General features: G+C 38.5%; 1 long non-coding RNA gene across 1 annotated transcript; it reads right to left on the reverse strand.

The window, feature by feature from the left end:
* Positions 1–2055: 2055 nt before the first annotated feature.
* On the reverse strand, positions 2056–18984 carry LOC149560546 (uncharacterized). Its single transcript, XR_016363354.1, has 3 exons — positions 18888–18984; positions 18477–18560; positions 2056–2379 (listed from the first exon to the last, which is right to left on the reverse strand). It is a non-coding gene; the product is annotated as an uncharacterized LOC149560546 (long non-coding RNA).
* Between the last annotated feature and the right edge of the window lie 1088 nt (positions 18985–20072).

The following is a 20072-nucleotide window of genomic DNA, read 5'->3' on the forward strand; positions in this document are numbered from 1 at the left end:
CACTACAAGAGGGTATTATGACAATAGATAAATGTCTATTATTAGTTAATGGTTATCTATTTGTAATCTATTGTAAATATTAGAATGTTTCTAATATTTAGTTAGTTGTAGATAATTGTTAGTTTTTTCCTAGCTAGAAGAGAATGTTTCTATTCTTTATGATTGTTTCCTAAGGAAACATGGTTCCATTCATTTGTATACAATGACCTCTTGGTCTCTGTTAATAGAAAGCAAGTATTTTACCAATTACTTTGTAATAGATCCTTCATCTTAAACTCGAGGCTAAATCTTTTTTGATTTTGACAAATAGATCGTCTTCTCGAACAAGAATAAATCATCAACATAAAGAACCAATATTAAGGCCTTACTATTATTCATCTTGAAGTAAAGATTTGAATTTGTATCATTCTTGGAGAATTCCAAGCTCACCAAGTATTGATCAATCCTTTCATACTATACACGACGTGCTTTCTTAAGGCTCTATAATGGGTTTTTCAATTTTGATACATGAGACTCCTCATGAATCACATAATCATTTTGTTGTTCAATAACCACTCCTTCAATTACACCATTAAGAGATGTAGTTTTTACATCCATTTCATTTAGTTCTTGTAGTTTAGTTGATGCAATAGATATAATAGTCCTGATAAACATGTAATGAGCAATGAGAGAACTTTTCCTCATAATCTATTCCCTCATTTTGAGAGAAACATCTTGCCACAAATTGTGCTTTGTACTTCTCAATACTTCCATCGATTTCATGCTTGATCTTGAAAAGCGACTTGGAAGACACATGAATCTTCTTTGGGCCTTGGTGATAGATTGATATTCATTCTTGATGATTGACTAATATAAATCTAACGTAGCATCTCTCCACACTTGCTTTGACTGGATAACTCCTCAAAACTAAAAGGCTCAGAATCAATGATATGATTCATGTTAATGCCACATATTTTAGACATCGTCGTGGTCTCTTGCTTTCTCTAAAAGTGCCATGAGGAGCTGCATAATTTTTTGCCTCTTGCATAGCTTGTCTAGCCCATAGAGGCCTCTTTCTACCTATAAAAATATTGCTTGGCCCATTAGTTGGTTCTATGGGATTAGTTGGATCAAAAGTCTCTTCTGGTTTAGTATACCCCCTTTGAATTTTAGGAGAATGATTTGGATAAATATCCATGCCCTGAGGTTGTTCTTTGTTGTCTATCTCCATGGAAGATGCTTTTGATCTTTTGAAAGCTACTTTCTATTCAAAAGATGCATCCTTGCCGATCTCAATTTGTTAATGCCCTTGAATCTAGATCATGTGGGCGTCTGAAGACTCATTGCATCCAACAAATATTCATATCTTGCTTGATGGATCTAGTTTAGATCTTTTATCTTTAGGCACCTTTTAGATAAAAAACAATTATTAGTGAGGTGTCCTCGATTTCGATCGTATGCATAGAAGTTGTTTTTGTTCCACCATGATGATTAGATTTGCAACTCGTACAGTCTAGCTTCTAGAAGTGTATTGAGCTCATTAGCCAAGAATTGTTAGGCCCTTTCTATGTTTCAACTATGGGAGTATATAGTTTTGGCAGATTCCTAGACCTATATCCCTTTGGTGAGGGGCTTCATTGTATGAGACTTGTCGACTTGTAGTATTTAACATGGATGGAGGAGTGTTATTTCATCTATAATATGGACGATGGTTTTTCTATCACTAAACACCTTGGCTAGAAGATGTGCTAGAGTTAGCTAGAGTTATTGACGTTGGAAGATGACTAATTTGTAAAGTGGTAAGGTTGTAGTTTAATGTTATTTGCCTCTACAACCCCATCATTCACCATGTTCTTATTATTGTTTCTCCACAAAGATTTTTTTATCATTAGATGATTGGCGGAGTCATTTGAATGTGAAAAGTTACATCATAAACCCTTTCCATTCTTTGATATTTTAAGATCTTCCTATCACTGGACACCTTGGTTGGTAGAACTGCTAGAGTTATTGATGCTGGAAGATGACTAATTTGGAAAATAAGGCTGTGGTTTAATTATTTGCCTCTACAACCCCATCATTCACCATGTTCTTATTATTGTTTCTCTACCAAGATTTTTTTTATCATTGGATGATTGGTGGAATCATTTGAATGTGGAAAGTTACATCATAAACCCTTTCCATCCTTCGATATTTTAAGATCTTCATTGTTAATCAAGGTCTCCTCTACTTTTGTTGCATTCTCTAGCATGGTTTTGAAGTCTTTAGGGCATTGAAGTTATACCCAATAGTTCATGGGTTTAGAAAGACTATTGATGAAATGCATGTCTTCCTTTCTCTGGGATTCCTTGATGGTACTTGGCAAATGTATGGCTCCTTCCCTCCCCTTACTGGGAGCCATTCCTGCACAATGCAATCAAATTTATTTCTATAGTAACAAAATAAATAATGTTAAATTAGAAGAAAACTATGTACATCAAGCATACAGGTGCAAAAAAATTATACAAAAATATTAAAATAGATAGCTAAACTTTTTTTTTCTTCTTGAAATAAATGAAAAAAAACATGACAAATTTCTTTCCAGATTGAAAAAATTAATGAGAATCTCTAAAAAAAAGTCAGTGAAGGACTCAAGAGGTCCTTCATGGAAGCTACCTCCAATTTTAAGGTTTAAGAAAAAAAAGAAGAAGATAAAATGTGTTATGAAGCACACATTTTAACATGTTAACTCAATTTTTGGGTCAAAAATTTAGATTTTCTCATTCCTTTACCCGCAGATGCTTGTGGAGGTGTTACGTATCCATAGTGCATCTGAGTGTCAAGGATATGCTAATGCAAAGCATCCATAGGGCACCCAAATCCATATCTACATCCCCACAACTTCACGCTTCAGCATCTACCACCAGCATGCCAGGGCGTGCAACCATAATTGAGACTATTTCCAATAAAAAACCTATGTTTACAATGCTATTGTATTTTCTCTGTAAGGGGAACTATAAATCCTGGTTTGTAGAAGTGAAATATCCCATGATGCTGTAAACAATACGCAGAGTCTTTGTCAAGAGAAAAACCTGTGGCTGTTGTATCTCTTGATATTATATTGTGGATTGTAGAGTTTATCCCTATACTAAAAATAAAATTAAAAAAATTGAGAGGATAACAATTAAGCAGGGCCTTGCTGTACAATATCCCTAAATATTATAATTAACAGCTCGAGACTGGGACTAGAGAGCACCAAGCTGTCAATGTAGAGAGTTAAATGGCAGTCCCTACATCCTATGTATCTCAGTTATCTTGTAACATACCATCCATGAATAGATAATGTAGTCATCCTCCATTTTCCTTGAGTTATTACCATTATTCATCCTATGGGCATACCACTGTATAACATCTTAATCTATAAAATCTTGACAAGCACTCAACCCAGTGCCTTAAATATCCTCACAATCTACGAAAATATCATACTCATAAAATTTGTAAAAAGTGAACATAATTTAATCGTCTGATATTATATTATTGTATATAAGTTTGGACTATCCTATTTAGTCATTCAGAATAGGTGTTCTATATATTACAGTGATTTTAACTCAATTTCCTTTTAAGGATAGCCAATTTGACTTAAGTACTCTTTAATAGACTCAATCACAATGACATTGTACTCCCACTTATTACTTTGATTGCTGAAACTCTCAAGTTCAAAAAAGGGCCAATTGAGGATCCTATTGTGGATTGCAATCCATTTCATCAATTAATTGGAATGCCATGGTCCAAATGTTATACATGTATGAAGATAATGAAGTTAATAGTAAATGTTAGGTTAGTTTTCAGTTGTGTTAACTGACGTGAGAGTTGTCTACTGATAGTTCAAACATTTATTATAAAATTTGATTTTATGAAGCTTATAGATATTAGCACCCTACTATGTATATTGAATTAGTTTTTGGTGCCCTGTTTATTGGCATATGTATTTACGTCATATGTATCTCTTGTAAATGGTAAATGTTGTAGAAGAATGCTGGTAATGGAATACTAATAAGAAATTAATCAATTTATCGAGTTGAGTTATGCCTATTCTCAGATTGACTCTGTTTGCACTTTATATACTTTGTTACTACTCTTTCTCTGTTCATTGCTCTGTCATTCTGTTTTATTTTCCCTTATTATACATATATCACACTTCTGTTGTGGTACTTTTCTTAACACCAAATTCACAACAGCCACTCTATAACATCATATCAAGGATCCTATTGTGGACTGCAATCCTCTTCATCAATTAATTGGAATGGCTATGGTCCAAATTGGCAACAACTACTCCAAAGTAGGTGTAATTGGAACTTAGGTGCATTTCTCCACCAACACAGAGAAATCTCATGCCAAAGAAAAAAAATCTGATTTACATTGATTGCATTGTCCTGGACAGCAGTATGTCGCTTTCCTAAATGCATGTTCGCATCATTATTTGTGAGGGGCAAATATAAGTGGAGTTATATTAATATTACCAACTTGTTAAATTACAGATATGCTCCGGCATGGATAATTTATAAAAGTCTGCATGATTATTTGCACACAGATCATATACAGAAAATATACTATTCCCTAAGAAAAGGTCATGTTATAGGTAGTGGACTTTAATCTAAGATATAAATCCCTTTTTGTATTTGAAATTTGGTGCAACGAACTTTCATGCAAATGCTATTGGTTGGATGATATTAAACTCAGGCAAGCTAAGAGTTATCAATAGTCTGAATAGAAGCCAATTGTATTAAAGGAAAAAGTAATTTAAATGTATAGGAAACTCCATCCTTGGATCTGACCTGCACATAAAATACACTAGGAGCATCATCTATCATTGACACATTTCAAACATGACCTTTACCATAAAAAATTGATTATTTTGCAGCACATTATTTCCTTCACTACCAGAACAACTACCAGGATTCCCATCCCTCTTCACTTTGGATAGATAAATAACAATTTACAGCCCAATTCCTCGTAGACATGAAGCCCATTATATGCTTGATATTAAAGCTAAAAACCTCGTGGAAACTGTTACCCCCAGTCATGTACCCAGCAACAACACTGTTGAAGATCATTTAGCAAATCTGCATATCTCCAAATTCCAAAGAAACCATTATTGACATTGCTTTAGCCAACATTAATAACGGTCTTAGGAATCATTGAAACATTAGTGAGCTCCAAACACCATCACTTTAATGATTAATCTGCCCTCAGAAAACTGCATGTCATCAAAGACATGCCAAAAGAGCATCGTCTGATGTCTTAATAAGCACAAAGAAGACTTGTAATTCAATCCTAAGGCAATGCTAAGATATCACCTTGTCCAAATGTATACAAATAATTCCATGTGCTGATCAAGCACAATGGAAGACCCAACAACTATTTTAGTCTTACAACACCCCAAAAAGCCCAATGTTATTTAAGAACTTTAATGCCAATGACGGAACATATAAGTTGGATATCAAAGAGGAGGAGCCATAAGCTGGAAGTGAAACACAGAAGGCCACACAACACCTTAATCTCAAACAGGGCAGAGAACTGTACCGTGAAATTTGCACAGGATATAAGTTAAGACCAAAGACATGATTTTCATTTCCTTCATCTCTAATGATTTGCACATGCTTTTGGTAGGACCAAACTTATTATTTCTCCTTTAAACTATTCTGATTCCTGAATATTTTTCTTTTTTGGAAATATGGTCTATCTAGTCTCTACAGAACTGAGTGAGTCTGCTATTTCATCTTAAATATCAAAAAAACTAGGACTATTAGTTATTTGTTAACATTCTCTCAATCTGGTTGTTTGGTGCAATTCTACCATGGTGCTTGTAGTTCTTCCTTTCTAAGATTAATTACTTTTTAAAGGAATTTTTAAGTTATAACACTTTTTAAATATAAAATGTTTTTCTTTATAAAAAAAATTCAGTTGTTAGTCATGTGATATGGATATGAAGATAGAGTAACATTTTTCCTTCGTGCACCTACATCCCCACACAAATATATCTACACATACACTATATATATTTTCAACATCAAAGTTATAAAATATAATTATAAGTGTATAATTGTAAGAAGATGAATATTCATAAATATATAATTGTAAATAAATAAAAATTTAAATACTTCATAATATCATATCCATAACATTAAAAACAATAATATTCAATACAAAAGTTCACATTATAATCCATGTATAAAACTCACATCATCTTCATTAAAATTTTGTTTGACTTCATTAGATTGCCACTTCTACCAGATACATCTGTGTCAAGTGCAAGAGTTGATAGAGACTTGGGCAAGTTCTAGAACTATAGCATCTAAACTAACAACCTTCAAAGCCATTCAGAAGGGAGAAAAATAGTAAGAACGTAAATTTTGTATGGAAACAATGATATGAAATGAATAAATAAGGCAAGAAGGACAAAATAAGGGTAACATCCAAATTCACCCAACTTTGTCTAGGTTGTTGCTCAGGCACCCAGGTTCAAAAATTGAATGAACCCAAGTTGAAACATAAACCTATGTCTAAACCCCAATCTACAAATCTGGTAACATAATCATATTGCAACATCTTGTAGGTGTTGATGGTGTGGCAGGTGGTCTTGGAAGCTACGCGAGCAGTCTAGGCAGCAGTGTCATGAGTCAATGAGTTTGGGCGATGTGATATCCTGTGGTGTAGGTTGATGTGAAATGCATCATCTAAGGTGTAAAGTTTGGGCTGCTGAGTGAGTGCAAAGAGGTGTAGGGTTGCGGGTTGCAGATGTATGGGTTGAATCCGAGGACAAAAAGCAATCAGTGAGAAGTCACATGGTTTTGGAGGTGTAATGGTGGACAAAAGTTGGGTGCCTTCTATGTTGATGTGTTGAGGACAAGTGGATGCAAGGCATGTCGAGGGTTGGTAAATAGTCAGGCAAAGTGGCACAGCGAAAGGCCTAGTGCCGAGGTTAAACATGATGACTTGGAAAAGTGGATTTGGGAGCTGTTAGGTGCACTTTGGTGTAGGATTATGTCAAGTGCATGATCTGAGTAAGGCTTGTGTTAAGTACTAGGGGTTGTACAACGTTCTAGAGGTGAATTGGTAGACGAGTGTTGGTGGTTGCTTTGGGTTGCAATGTTAGAAGTGAGTTGGGTGCAGGGCACGCCAAAGGGTTCTTCAGTAGGCAGACAAAGGGGACAACAAGAAGTCAGAGAGGCAAAAGGTTGAACATACGAACTTGGGAAAGCAGTTTGGGGCTTGTAAATCTGGGATATGTCAAGCATGTCTTTTAGTGGATGTCAGGAATGGTTCCTTAGGAAGTTGAAGGTGGAAGACAAAATTTGGGTTGTCAGTGGATGACATAAGGTGGCAATGTAGAGATGAAGCATTTGGTGTGAAGTTTTCAGGGTGTCATTTGGTAGGGCCAGTTCAATGGAAGTGAGATATGGAGGGGATTCATACAAGTGGGTCAGTATTTGGGGTGCTGACAAAATCAATTATGTTGTGGAAATAGAAAGGGTGCAGAGGTGTGTAAAGGTGTGGATGACAGTCAGTGTTTGGTACATAGAAGCATTTGTAGATCCTTGCAATAGGTTGTGGTAGTGGTTGTCGATGTCGATGACATCACCTATTTTAGAGTGGAGGGGGATATAAGGAGCTATTGATTCATAAGATGAAACTCTAAGGCTATGGACCTGTGTGGAAAAGCTAGGTGATGCCAAGCTAAGGAGTATCCGATGGGCTTGAGTTGCAAAGTTGGATGCAGACAACTGTATTGTAGGTGAGGCCTTATGTCGATCCGAGGTGTATGTAATGGGGCTATGTCATGTGCTGGGCATGCATAATTGTGGCATAGGATCTTGACTTGGGATGGATCCGAGGTGTATGGAATGGGATTGTGTTACAAGTTGTTCCCTCTAGCATAATTATGGTTTAGGCACGATATAGAACCAAGTTTGAGGTGTAACTTGGAGTTGTGCTATGTGATGTTCCCACTAGCATAGTTGTGGTGTAGATCAGGCATGGAGCTGAGCTGAGGTGTAACCGCGGAGGGTAAGTGCCGAATTGCATCAAGGGCAAGTTTGGTAGCCAACTTCTCTCAAGAGGGACAACGAAAAGTAGTCCTACCCTCTAGTCTCCAGATGAGATAGAGGTGACAGATAGTTCTAGGAGTGATGAAGAGTAGCTCCATCTTATCATACTAGGGTGAGGTTTCGTGGCAATGTAGGGGTCCCTATAATAACCACCCCTTTTTTTTTGAGGAGACTTGCAAACTACCAAGTATTATCAATTCAAGTGCTATTTTCAACATGGCATTTTGACAAACACTTAGCAAACATACAACAATAAACAAGAAAAGTCTAGAACCTCCTTATTTGCTCATAAAATATTGATTTTGCAATAGAAATGTTTACATACAATTGCCTTATAGGTTGCAACAAATATTCAGACTTGTATTTAACAATAACAATGCCTAAAATGAACAGTATGATGGAAGGAACTTGGAAGTAAATGTTGTAGTGATCTACAGATGAAATGACAGTGTCTCAACCTTTAACTGGCGAGAGTGGACAAGAAACTCAATGCAACACTATTTGTGCACTGTAGTAGCACTATTCACGACATTGTAGCAATTTCACTATTCACGACACTATAGTAAAATCACTATTCATGGTACTATAGCAAAACACTATTCACACGCACTATAGCAAAACATTTTTCATGCGCACTCTAGCAAAAACACTATTCACGGTATTGTAACAAAAGACTATTCACGCGCATTGTAGCAAGAACACTATTCACACACATTGTAGCAAACACTATTCATGGCTACATGACCTGAACTTCGGAGCTCTTAAATTATGTGTGAAATCACCAATAAATCCCACTGTATTTCCTGAATGAAAACACCTGATAATCCTCTTGACTGTGTCTTTTAATAGCGAAGAGAATGCTAGCAAAAAACTATTCACGCGCATTGTAGCAAGAACACTATTCACACGCACTATAGCAAACACTATTCATGGCTACATGACCTGAACTTCGGAGCTCTTAAATTATGTGTGAAATCACCAATAAATTCCACTGTATTTCCTAAATGAAAACACCCGATAATCCTCTTGACTGTGTCTTTTAATAGCGAAGAGAATGCTAGCAAAGAGGGATTTTGTCCTCCAAGCTCCACAATTAGATTTCCTAGAAATCCAATAGCATAATAGTAATATCATCCAAGCATACCAAACTCATTTCAGCCAAGAGAATATAAAGTCCTCCAAGATGTCGACTTCATTTGCATTAGCAATGTGGGATAAATGGGAAACACCTTTTTAAAACAACTTTATAATTAATTAACTTATTTGATTAGTCTTTTAATTAATTATCACTTCATAATAAAGCAAATTAACTTCGACATTAAAATCATATAAAAGCGAACTCAGAATACCATGTATGATACCTCGTTGGAAAGAGCTCAACCAAATCCACCAAGCCAAACACTGGAAGTTTCTATATCACTTGACTTCCACTGACTTACTAAAACTAGTAACTCTTGAAAATGCTGCCAAATGAGCTCCCGAATCACTTCATTAGCCTACGAAAGCTCCTATCATAGGTTAATCTATTGACCACGATGGTCACATTAAGTAAGGGACATTATAGTCTACCCCCCTTGAAATTGCTTGTCCTCAAGTAATCCCAGTTCTTGATGTTGCAATACCTGCTCTTTTTCCCAAGTAGCAATACCTCCTCTAGCAGGTTTCTCCACTTAACCAAGTATTCCTTAACTACCCTGTTCCTAAGAGTCCTCTCTGGTATCCAGAATAGCTTTAGGAACCAACACAATATTACCCTCCTCATCCAACGGTGGCAAATTTGTAGAAGCACAATTCGTTGCCCAATGGCTTTCTTAAGTCTATACACATGAAACACATTATGTACTTGACAACCCACCAGAAGCTCAATCTCATAAGTGACCTTGCCCACTTTGCGAATCATAGGGGCCATAAAACCTAGGCTTTAGCTTCTCAGCTTCGCTCTTCTTGAGCGATGATTGTAGCCTCAAGTAAACCATATCCCCTACCTCAAAACTACACTCTACCCTGTGTTGATCAGCATACAACTTTTGTTGATTCTAAGCCTGTTGTATGTTCTCCTCGAGCACTTTCAGGATATCCTGACTATCCTGCAATAAGTCTTTTGTTTTGGGCACTCTGTTGTCCCCCAAAACTAAATCGATGAAGCTAGGTGCTTCATAACCATGCAATCCCATGAAAGGAGTCATCTTGATGGACATATAATAAGTGGTATTATAATAGTACTCTCCCATATGCAGCCATCTGACCCAAACTCTTTGTTGTGCACTCACATAGTTTCTCAAATATCCCTCCACCCATTTTATTCACAATCTTGATCTGCACATCTGTCTACAGATGGTAACTAGTGCTAGGTGTAAGATCTATACCACACAACCTATAAAAAATTTCTGCCAAAAAACACTCATAAATTTACTATCTCGATCATTGACTATGAATCTAGACAGCCCATGTAACCTGAATATCTCTGAAGAAAAGATCTGCCACCTGTGTTGTTGTGTAAGTGGATAGAATAGCAAAGAAGTGAGCGAATTTCGTCAAGCAATCTATCATCACATAGATGCAATCTCTCCCTTGCACTCGTGGTAACCCGGTGATGAAATCCATCAAAATAATTTCCCATTTCCTCTTAGAAATGGGCAAGGGCTGAAGCAATCTTGTAGGAAAAATGTGCTCTCCCTTATTCTGCTGACACACCATGCACTCCCTTACATATCTATCCATGTCATCCTTGAGTCGCCTCTAGGTGAATCTCTCACAGATCTACCTATATGTTTTGAAGACCCTAGGATGTCCAGTTGTAGGCGCATTATGAAATGCCCTCAAGATCTCCTCTCTAAATTGTGATGTAGGAATTGAAATAAATCCTGTTCTGAAATCTGATTAACCCATCAACACCGCATACCTATCATATTGAAGGGAGCCTACAACTATCCCAAAAGCCCAATCATCTCCTACATACTCTGCTGAAATATGATCTTTCCGATCTCCTGAAATTTATGCTAAAGCACATAAGTGAGGTCTCTGAGATAAAGTGTTGCCCACCACATTTTTCTTACCTTTGACAAACTCTATGTCAAAGTCATAGGCTTGCAATTTGGTAACCCATTTCTACTGTCGGTTATTAAGATCACGTTGGCCCATGAAGTATTTAATACTATTGTGATCAGTCTTGATCACAAAACGCCCACCAACCAAATAAGATCGAAATTTGGCCAACGCATGCATTATGGCCAACATTTTCTTGTCGTAGATAGAATAGCTCCTCTCAACTCCTCAAAGCTTCGTACTCTCGAATGCAATGGGGTGTTTCTCTTGCATCAATACTGCGCCTATCCCATCTCTTGAAGCATCACACTGAAGCTCAAATGGTCTCGTAAAATCCGGTAGAGCTAGAACTAGACAAGATGACATTACCTGTTTGAAGTGGTCAAAACATCTCTGCGCTGCCTCTATCCATCTGAAGGCTCCTTTCTTGGTGAGATTTGTCATAGGTGTGGCAATCTATGAGAATCCTCTAACAAACCTTCTGTAAAAACCACATAAACCAAAGAACCCCTAAAGTTGTGTGAGGTTTGTGGGAGTAGGTCAATCCACAATAGCTCCAATCTTTTTGGGATCAACCCGAACACCATTTGCATAATGATATGCCCAAGGTATAAGAGCTTGGTCATGCCAAACTTGCATTTTGATTTCTTGGCATACACAGACTCTCTCCAGAACAGATAACACCTCATCCAAATGCTGCAAGTGCTCCTCCCAGGTCTTAATGAAGACCAAGATGTCATCAAAAAAGATCAAGAAGAATCTCCTCAACTACCCCTTGAACACCTAGTTCATACAACTCTAAAATGTGGCAGGTGCATTGGTTAGCCCAAATGGCATAGCCATAAACTCGAAGTGTCCATAGTGACATTGTAATGTTTTCCTCTCAATGTCCTCTGCTCTCATCTTGATTTGGTAATATCCAGATTGTAAATCGATTTTGGTGAAGAAGCGTGCACCATGCAACTCACCAATCAGCTCATCAATCCTAGGAATGGATACCTATTTTTAATAGTTTTCTTATTCAGTGCCTTGTAATCGATGTACATGTGCATCGTCCCATCCTTCTTCTTCACTAGAACTACTGTTGAAGCTAAAGGGCTTTTGCTAGGCCTAATGTGCCCCATCTCCAATAGATCCTTAAGTGCCTTCTCTATCTCATCCTTGTGTTTATTAGGATGATGATAGGGAGTAATCATGACTAGTTTGGCTCCCTCCTCGAGCTCAATTACATGTTGTATCCCCCTGTTAGGAGGAACCCCATGCAGAATATTGCCAAATACTTTGGCGTGCCTGTCAAGTATCTCCTGGATATATAGTGGATGACTCTTTACCTGTGGCTCCTATGGAGCTGTCATAATGAAACATTCTGCTGCCCACTCTATGTCATTGTGCAAAAAAACTCTCTGCATTCTCTTTAAGGAGACTACTCTACAACTCCCATCCAAAATTCCTCTAAGTACAACAGTTCTGCCCTCATGCTGGAATCTCATCTCCAATTTTGCTAGGTTGAGTGTGAACTCAACTAGAGAGGCCATGTCTTGTCAAGGATGACATCATAGTCTCCCATGTCTACTACATAGAACTCATCCTCCAACTCATAGCCATCTCCAAACTTGATGTGAAGATTAGATATCTTTCGAGTGCATAATAATTTGTCACCATTAGCTACCATGACTCTAAACCCAGAATGCTCCTCGGTCTATAAACATCTCATGGCTACCAACCATGCATCAATGAAGTTATGTGTAGCCCCAATGTCAATGAGAGAGATCACTTTCTACCCTTGGATAGTACCCCTGACCCTAAATGTGATCACCTTTTGAGCCCCCATCAATCGTGCCAACGACCTATCATCCTTAAGAATGTTGCTCCCCTTCAGAGTGCTACTCTCGTCCGAATCTGAGTGTTGATCCTCCCCCTCTGATTGTGACTCCTCTCTGCTGAAAAATACTACATTTGATTTGCCTTAGCCTTGAGAGGGCACTTATCAATAAGTCACAAGGCTCTCTATAATGAAAACACAACTTATTCCTCCTCAATTCATTCAGGGTGCCATTATCCAACTTCCTATCATCCCCTTTTGGCTATGCATCCTGGTAAAAAGGCTTTTTGTCCTTAACCTTATCCTTCTTCGTATGTGAATCCCTAGGCTGAAATCTTCTCTTAAAAGAAGTGCTAAGTCACGAGCCTTCTTAGTAGCCTCCTGTAATGTAGCTAGGTCATGCCCCTTGACCCAACCCCTCAAGGGATCTGAGAGTCCATCCATAAATAGCACTACTAATCTCCTCTCTAAAATATCTATAACCAACACAGCTAACCTCTAAAATTCACTAATATACGTCTAAACTAATCCCCACTACTTGAGTTGTGCCAACTCTTTAAATGGTAACTCGGGATCTTTGGTATCAAATCTCTCTATGAGTCTCTCAATGAACTCCTCATAAGATGTGATCTGATTATGCCCCAAGGTTACCATGCCATGGTGCCACAACTCATGTACTAGACCATCCAAATGAATAGTCGCATACTTGATAGCCTCCTCCTCAAGCATAGGATTCAGCTAGAAGTATGTATCTACCTTTTGTACCCAAGCTCGTGCAGTCATCTTCCCTGAAGCATCATAATAAGGTAAAGAAAGTTTTCCAACTTTCTTTCTAAGCTCAATGTTTTGAATTCTCCCTCTTGCTCTAGGCATGTGTCTCATCCTCAAGTCCATATAATCTCTGAGGGAAATATCTGCATGAAACTCTAGCCCACTAGTCTCTCGGTCCCTCCTAAACTGACCCTGTAACTCAGTAACCTGTAGTTCGTTTATTGGTTGAATAGGATCTCTGGGTGGGAATGTGGGTAGATGAGGTCTCGAGCTCGCTATCCGAGCTACGTATGCAACATGTCTAAAGTTATTAGCCTCATTCCCATTGTTTCCATGTTCATTATTATTACCATTAATAATATTCTTAGGACCATTGTTGTTGCCTTGACCTCCATTATTATCATTGCCCCCATTTCCATTGTTTGCATCACTTGGATTAATATTGACGCCTATCTATTTAGCCATAAGTTGCAAAATCATATCCATTAGCCTATTTTACTCCTATTGTATATGTTGCCCCTCCTCTAACATACCCAGTAACCGTCTGAACATTACCTCCTCCTGATCTAGACTAGCATTCCTCCCTTCGCCTAGTCCTGAATTCTTGTCATCTCAATCACCCATACTGCTGTCTTGTTCAAAGAATATCTCCTCTATGTCTATATGACTGGATTCTATGTCCACCTACACAGATGAACTAGATTGCTTGCTCTGTGAGTCCGAACCTTTGTTGCCTTGCTCTGGTATGGCAGAAGTTAATGGCCTCTGTCACATGCTCAAAAATACATTGTTAACCTATTTTATTTTTGACTTTAGTGTTTTGACATTTCATCAAACACTTTTCCCTTTATCTGGTTGTTCCAAATTCCCTGTAAGGCCTCCACTAGATGGCAGGACTTAAAGGCTCTGATACCACTATAATAACCACCCCTTTTTTTTTTTTTTTGAGGAGACTTGCAGGCTACTAAGTATTATCAATAAGAGTGCTATTTTCAACATGGCAATTTGACAAACACTTAGCAAACATACAACAATAAATACACAAAGTCTAGAACCTCCTTATTTTTTGATAAAATATTGATTTTGCAGTAGAAATGTTTACATACAATTGCCTTATAGGCTCTAAAAGATATTTAACAATAACAATGCCTAAAATGAACAGTATGATGGAAGGAACCTAGAAGTAAATGTTGTAGTGATCTGCAAATGAAATGACAGCGTCCCTACTTTTAATTAGCGAGAGTGGACAAGAAACTCAATGCAACACTGCTCGTGCACTATAGCAACACTATTTACGACACTGTAGCAATTTCACTATTCACGACATTGTAGCAAAATCACTATTCACAATACTGTAGCAAAAACACTATTCACGTGCACTGTAGCAAAACACAATTCACACACATGGTAGCAAAAACACTATTCACAGTACTATAGCAAAACCACTATTCACGTGCACTATAGCAAGAACCTAATCACACGCACTATAGCAAACACTATTCATGGTTGCATGACCTGAACTTCAGAGCTCTTAAATTATGTGTGAAATCACCAATAAATCCCATTGTGTTTCCTAAATGAAAACACCCAATAATCCTCTTGACTGTGTCTTTCAACAATGAAGAGAATGCTAGCCAAGAGGGATTTTGTCCTCCAAGCTTAACAATTGGATTTCCCAGAAATCCAATAGCATAATAGTAATATCATCCGAGCATACCAAACTCATTTCAGCCAAGAGAATATAAAGTCCTCCAAGAAGTCGACTTCATTTGCATAAGTAATATGGGATAAATGGGAAACACTATTTTAAAACAACTTTATAATAAAGTGACTTAATTGATAAGTCTTCTATTTAATTATCACTTTATAATAAAGTAAATTAACTTCGGCATTAAAATCATATAAGAGTCAAACTCAGAATACCATGTATAATACCTCGTCAAAAAGAGCTCAACCAAATCCACCAAACCGAACACTAGAAGTTTCCATATCACTTGACTCCTACTGACTTACTAAAAATAGTAACTCCTGAAAATACTGCCAAATGAGCTCCCTAATCACTTCATTAGCCTATGGAAGTTCTTGTCATAGGCTAATATATTGACCCTAATGGTCACATTAAGTAAGGGACATTACAATCCCTAACTTAGTGAAGCAGAGTAGCTGAGCCAATGTCAATGATGACTCAATAGGAGTTGTCTAAGGTCTAAAAGCTAGGGAAGTAGAGTACCTAGTCCTGTGGTAGAAGGCAAATGGTTTGTCCAAGTAGGAGCATTGGAGGCTTATGGTGAGCTATGTGTGGGATGTATTATAGAGTCAACATTCTATGTAGGTGGCATTGAAGGGGTATGGCACCGGGTGCACATCCATGTTACTTGGTGGATGGGATTTGCATTGGGATGATATCTCAAGGGTTGTGGTGGTCCAGTATGGCAATAAGGATATAGTGTTCCAAGAGAGTGCTTAAGGTAAGCCGAGCCATGAGGTAGATTCGTGTCAAGCAACTAAAGAGGCAATTGTGTCATATGGCTCGAAGAGGTGAGTCATGATAGATGGAAAGTAACGAAGAATTGTGGTGCATGACTGAATTGGATGAAGTGATTCATAAGTAAAGCTATAGTGGTGTAGCCAAGTTGGAAATGGAGTATAGAGTCCAAGGAATTGGGTGGATCATGGAGCCAAGGTTTGGAACTCAAGTAGGTATGCATGGCAAAGGAATCTGGGTTGAGTAGGATTTCACGTATGCATGAAGGGTTGGTTTGAGTGCAGTGGATGCATGAGAACAAGGCGTTCACTAACGAGGGCATGTAGACATAGATGTGGGGTTGAAACAGTCGAGGCTTGGTGTTTGGATTCAGTGTTTGGCTAAGGTGGTAATCAGTTTTGTGGAGGACAGGGTTGGTGCTTCAAGGTTCGTGGTGAGCTAGGGGAGACCAACAGGAGATGAAGTATTGTGAAGACAGGAGCGTGCTAAGGTGGCATGCAAGATTGGACTTGAGGACTCTAGGATGTTCCGAGGTGCCTTGGTAGTGCCAAGTATGCTTTGACAGTATGCGTAGTGATCAACGGAGGACTCAGAGGTCTAATTCACTTAGTATGGATGTATTGTTCAGCAAGGGAGTTGTGGTGTTTCTTGAGGCAATGGTGCAGTGCTTAGCTTAGGTAGCAGGCATAATTGAGCAAGGGGAGTTGTGATAGCTCTAGGCATTCAAGGTGTGGCATTATGGAGTTGAAGGATGGTCAAGAGACTCAGAGAGTTCAGATCACATATGGTCAATGTTAAAGTAAGGTTGTCTTATGGGGGACGCTAAGGAGAACACATTGAAGGTCTTTAGCATGGATTAAATAGGGGTAGAGCCTAGGGCTCAAGGATGCATGTGTGGTGCAACAAAGGAAGCAAAACCATGGTGGTTCGGCATGTGCTTCTATTCTACAAGGGCATATGTTTAGCTAATTGAGTGTGTGGACACTTGATGAAGTTTGGGGGTAAGGCGTAGTCTAAGTGAATGAAAATGGCTAGACCAAAGGGAGAATCAAAAGTAGTGATCGCTAGTGCCGCACATGGTTGGAGATTCTAAGGAAGAAGGCTCAACCTAGGCATGAGCTAGATCCAACCCCGTGACACTTGAACCCAAATTGAACCTCAACCTAAACATGTAGCCAAACCCAAACCCGCAAAGACAATAACATTGCCAAAAACAATTTTAACATGTTGAAATTAGTCATTACAATAGATCTACCATGATAGTATAATTATGGCATGTTGTTAGCTAAGATTGCAGCAATGGTTTTTTTTGTTGGCTCTGATGAACAAAAGAATGCATAGCAATATTCAAAGAAAGTAATCTGCAACGGATCAACAATCAAGACAAGAGTCAATTGACCTATGTTTGATGAGGAAGACATACGTGTCAACTCAATAATAATTGTACCTTGTGGGGTGCTTATACTTCTGGGAACATTGTTGGATGATTAATGAATGACTTGGAGCTGGTTAACTCTATATTTCTTAAAAACTAGTTGCCGCTAAGTGGTTTAAACTTTGCTGAAAGAGATAACAGCTGCAAGTTTTTCAAAAGTGTTCTTGAATTGCAGTAAAGCTTATTTCAGCAATTGAACATATAGCACAGCCAAAATCTGCTTGTTTGTACATTAGAACTTTTTGCCTCTAGTGAAACAAGATCAAAGTTTAGTTAAACCAAAATCAGCTTGATTTTACCTCAGAACTTTGCTTCTCTATTGACACAGTAGCAAGGACTCCTTTAGAAGAGCTAATGTACGGAAGAACAGGGGATATTTCAGCATCAATTTGATAGGAAGGAAAAGAGTACTCTCTAAAAAATGGGGTACAATGCGAAAAAGCCAGCAAAGTAAGTTTAAATGCAAATCCAGATAGCGTTGATATTTGGCAAAGTGTAGAGTGGATGCCTATAAAAGCAAATCAGGCCCATTTGTTCAGAATGAATTTTTTTTTGCGTTGACATGCCAATTTTCCATAGTTAAGGCTGAATACAGAGTGCATAACGACCTCTAACTACATTGCAAAATGGATTACAGATTTATGATGATGAGCAGATCTTTTAGTTTTCACAGTGTCTATAGTGTTCATTTAAAATACATATGCCAAGATTTTATGCCCTAAGCTACTTTAAAAACAAATCGTGGCAGTGCTTAGACGATCACTATACCGTACTTCAAAATTGAACCAAATAAAGTTTCAATAGCATAAACACTGTTTCAAACAGAAAGCATCGAGAAAAACCAAGTACACATACCCGTGAAGTAAGAGTCTCAACTTTAGCTCTTCTTTATGTATCCTCTGCAACGTCTTTGATACCTGTTCTATCGGTCGCCATTTCCTGCACAGCCAAGCATTTTCAAAACCTCTCCGTAACCAAGAAATATAGACAGAAAAGGTAAATTATGCATTCTTTTTCGAAAACTTCCTTGCCTCTTCTGCCATTATTATTATGGTTCTGCATCCCGTGGGCATATCATTGTATAGAACTTAATTGTCAATCTTTCAAATCTTCACAGGGGCTTAAATATATGCCCACTACGGGAAAATCGTATGCTGGTAAATTCGTCAAACTCTTTAAATTTAGCTTTCCGAAACTGCTTTTCCAAATAATCTCCACCCAATAAGGCTTATAATTCACAAGTTTGAATCTCAAACGGCTACTTACTCTTGCGTTCAAGGTTTTTTGGTCTGCGTTACGGGCTCGGCCAGTGACTTTTGCTCACGTGCGAATTTGCTTGCATTGTGCCCGTTGAGCCCCTGCCATGGAGGGCGTTTTAATAGCCTCCTAATTTGAACCCATAGTACTTTTATTTCGTAGTACGGATAGTGTTGTATAGGTAGTAAAATATAATTGTTAAATCATTGGGGCAATGCTCCTTGCACCATTGCCAGAGTGCCTCCGGTTGCTTTGGCCGATGCCTCCTCGTCTCGCGGTCGCCGTTTTCGACGCTAGTCCTCTGGCCGCCATTCACACACGCCGCGCTCTTAGGGTCCCCGCCACCGCTCTCCCAGCGGTGGTCATGGCGGTTGGAGGCATCGCTCCACTTTCCCACCACGTGGTGGTTCTGGCTGGTCCCCGGCTCCCCCCCTGGGCGGGCTTCTGGCCGGTCTCCGGCTCCCCCTAGACGGGCGCACTCTGACAAGTTTTCTCGGCTAGCCTTGGCAATTTCTCCTCCGTGGCCAGATAAGAAGAATGCGGAGACTGCGACTACCCCAGACCCTGCTGATGCTGCTGACGGCTGGACTGTTCCTAGTCCGCTTCACAATCCCACCAATGCCTGGGAATTTCCTGACAAAAATGATCCTCCTCCCTCTACTGGTACTGCCTTGGCAGCTTAAAAATGTTTTTTTTTTTATGAATAGTTTATAATTTCTGGCTGAGGCCATGTTGTTTATTCTGACTTCGGCCGTTTGAACTCATTCGCGAGGTGATCCTGTATCCTCCGGCCCCTTTTCTGTGAATTGTAATTTTAGTGTGCCAAAAAGCTTCCATACTTGAAAAAGATTGTCAGACATATTTATGTGTAATAAATGATCATTAATGTTATCTTTATCTAAAACTTGAAAATCAGTGCGTCAGTCGAATAAGCCAATTCTACTTCATCGAGTGCACAGATGTCCGGTAAAACTGCTCAAGGATTATTTTTGTCTTTGCGAAATCGTCTGCAATTCAAATTTGTGTTCTCGTAAGACCAAGTTCCTAAATTTTGTGGGTTGTAGTTCAATGAGAATTTGAAGCCGCTTGCTCAAATTTTGTATAATATCTGTTGAGATGGGCTACTGTCGTGGTCTTTTATTGGGTATCTGCTTTAACTTCAATTCCAATTGACATGGAGATGTACTGGGAGAG

This window comes from Cupressus sempervirens, chromosome 4 (assembly GCF_028749045.1).
Source record: "Cupressus sempervirens isolate cs-2001-9-10 chromosome 4, ASM2874904v1, whole genome shotgun sequence".
NCBI lineage: Eukaryota > Viridiplantae > Streptophyta > Pinopsida > Cupressales > Cupressaceae > Cupressus > Cupressus sempervirens.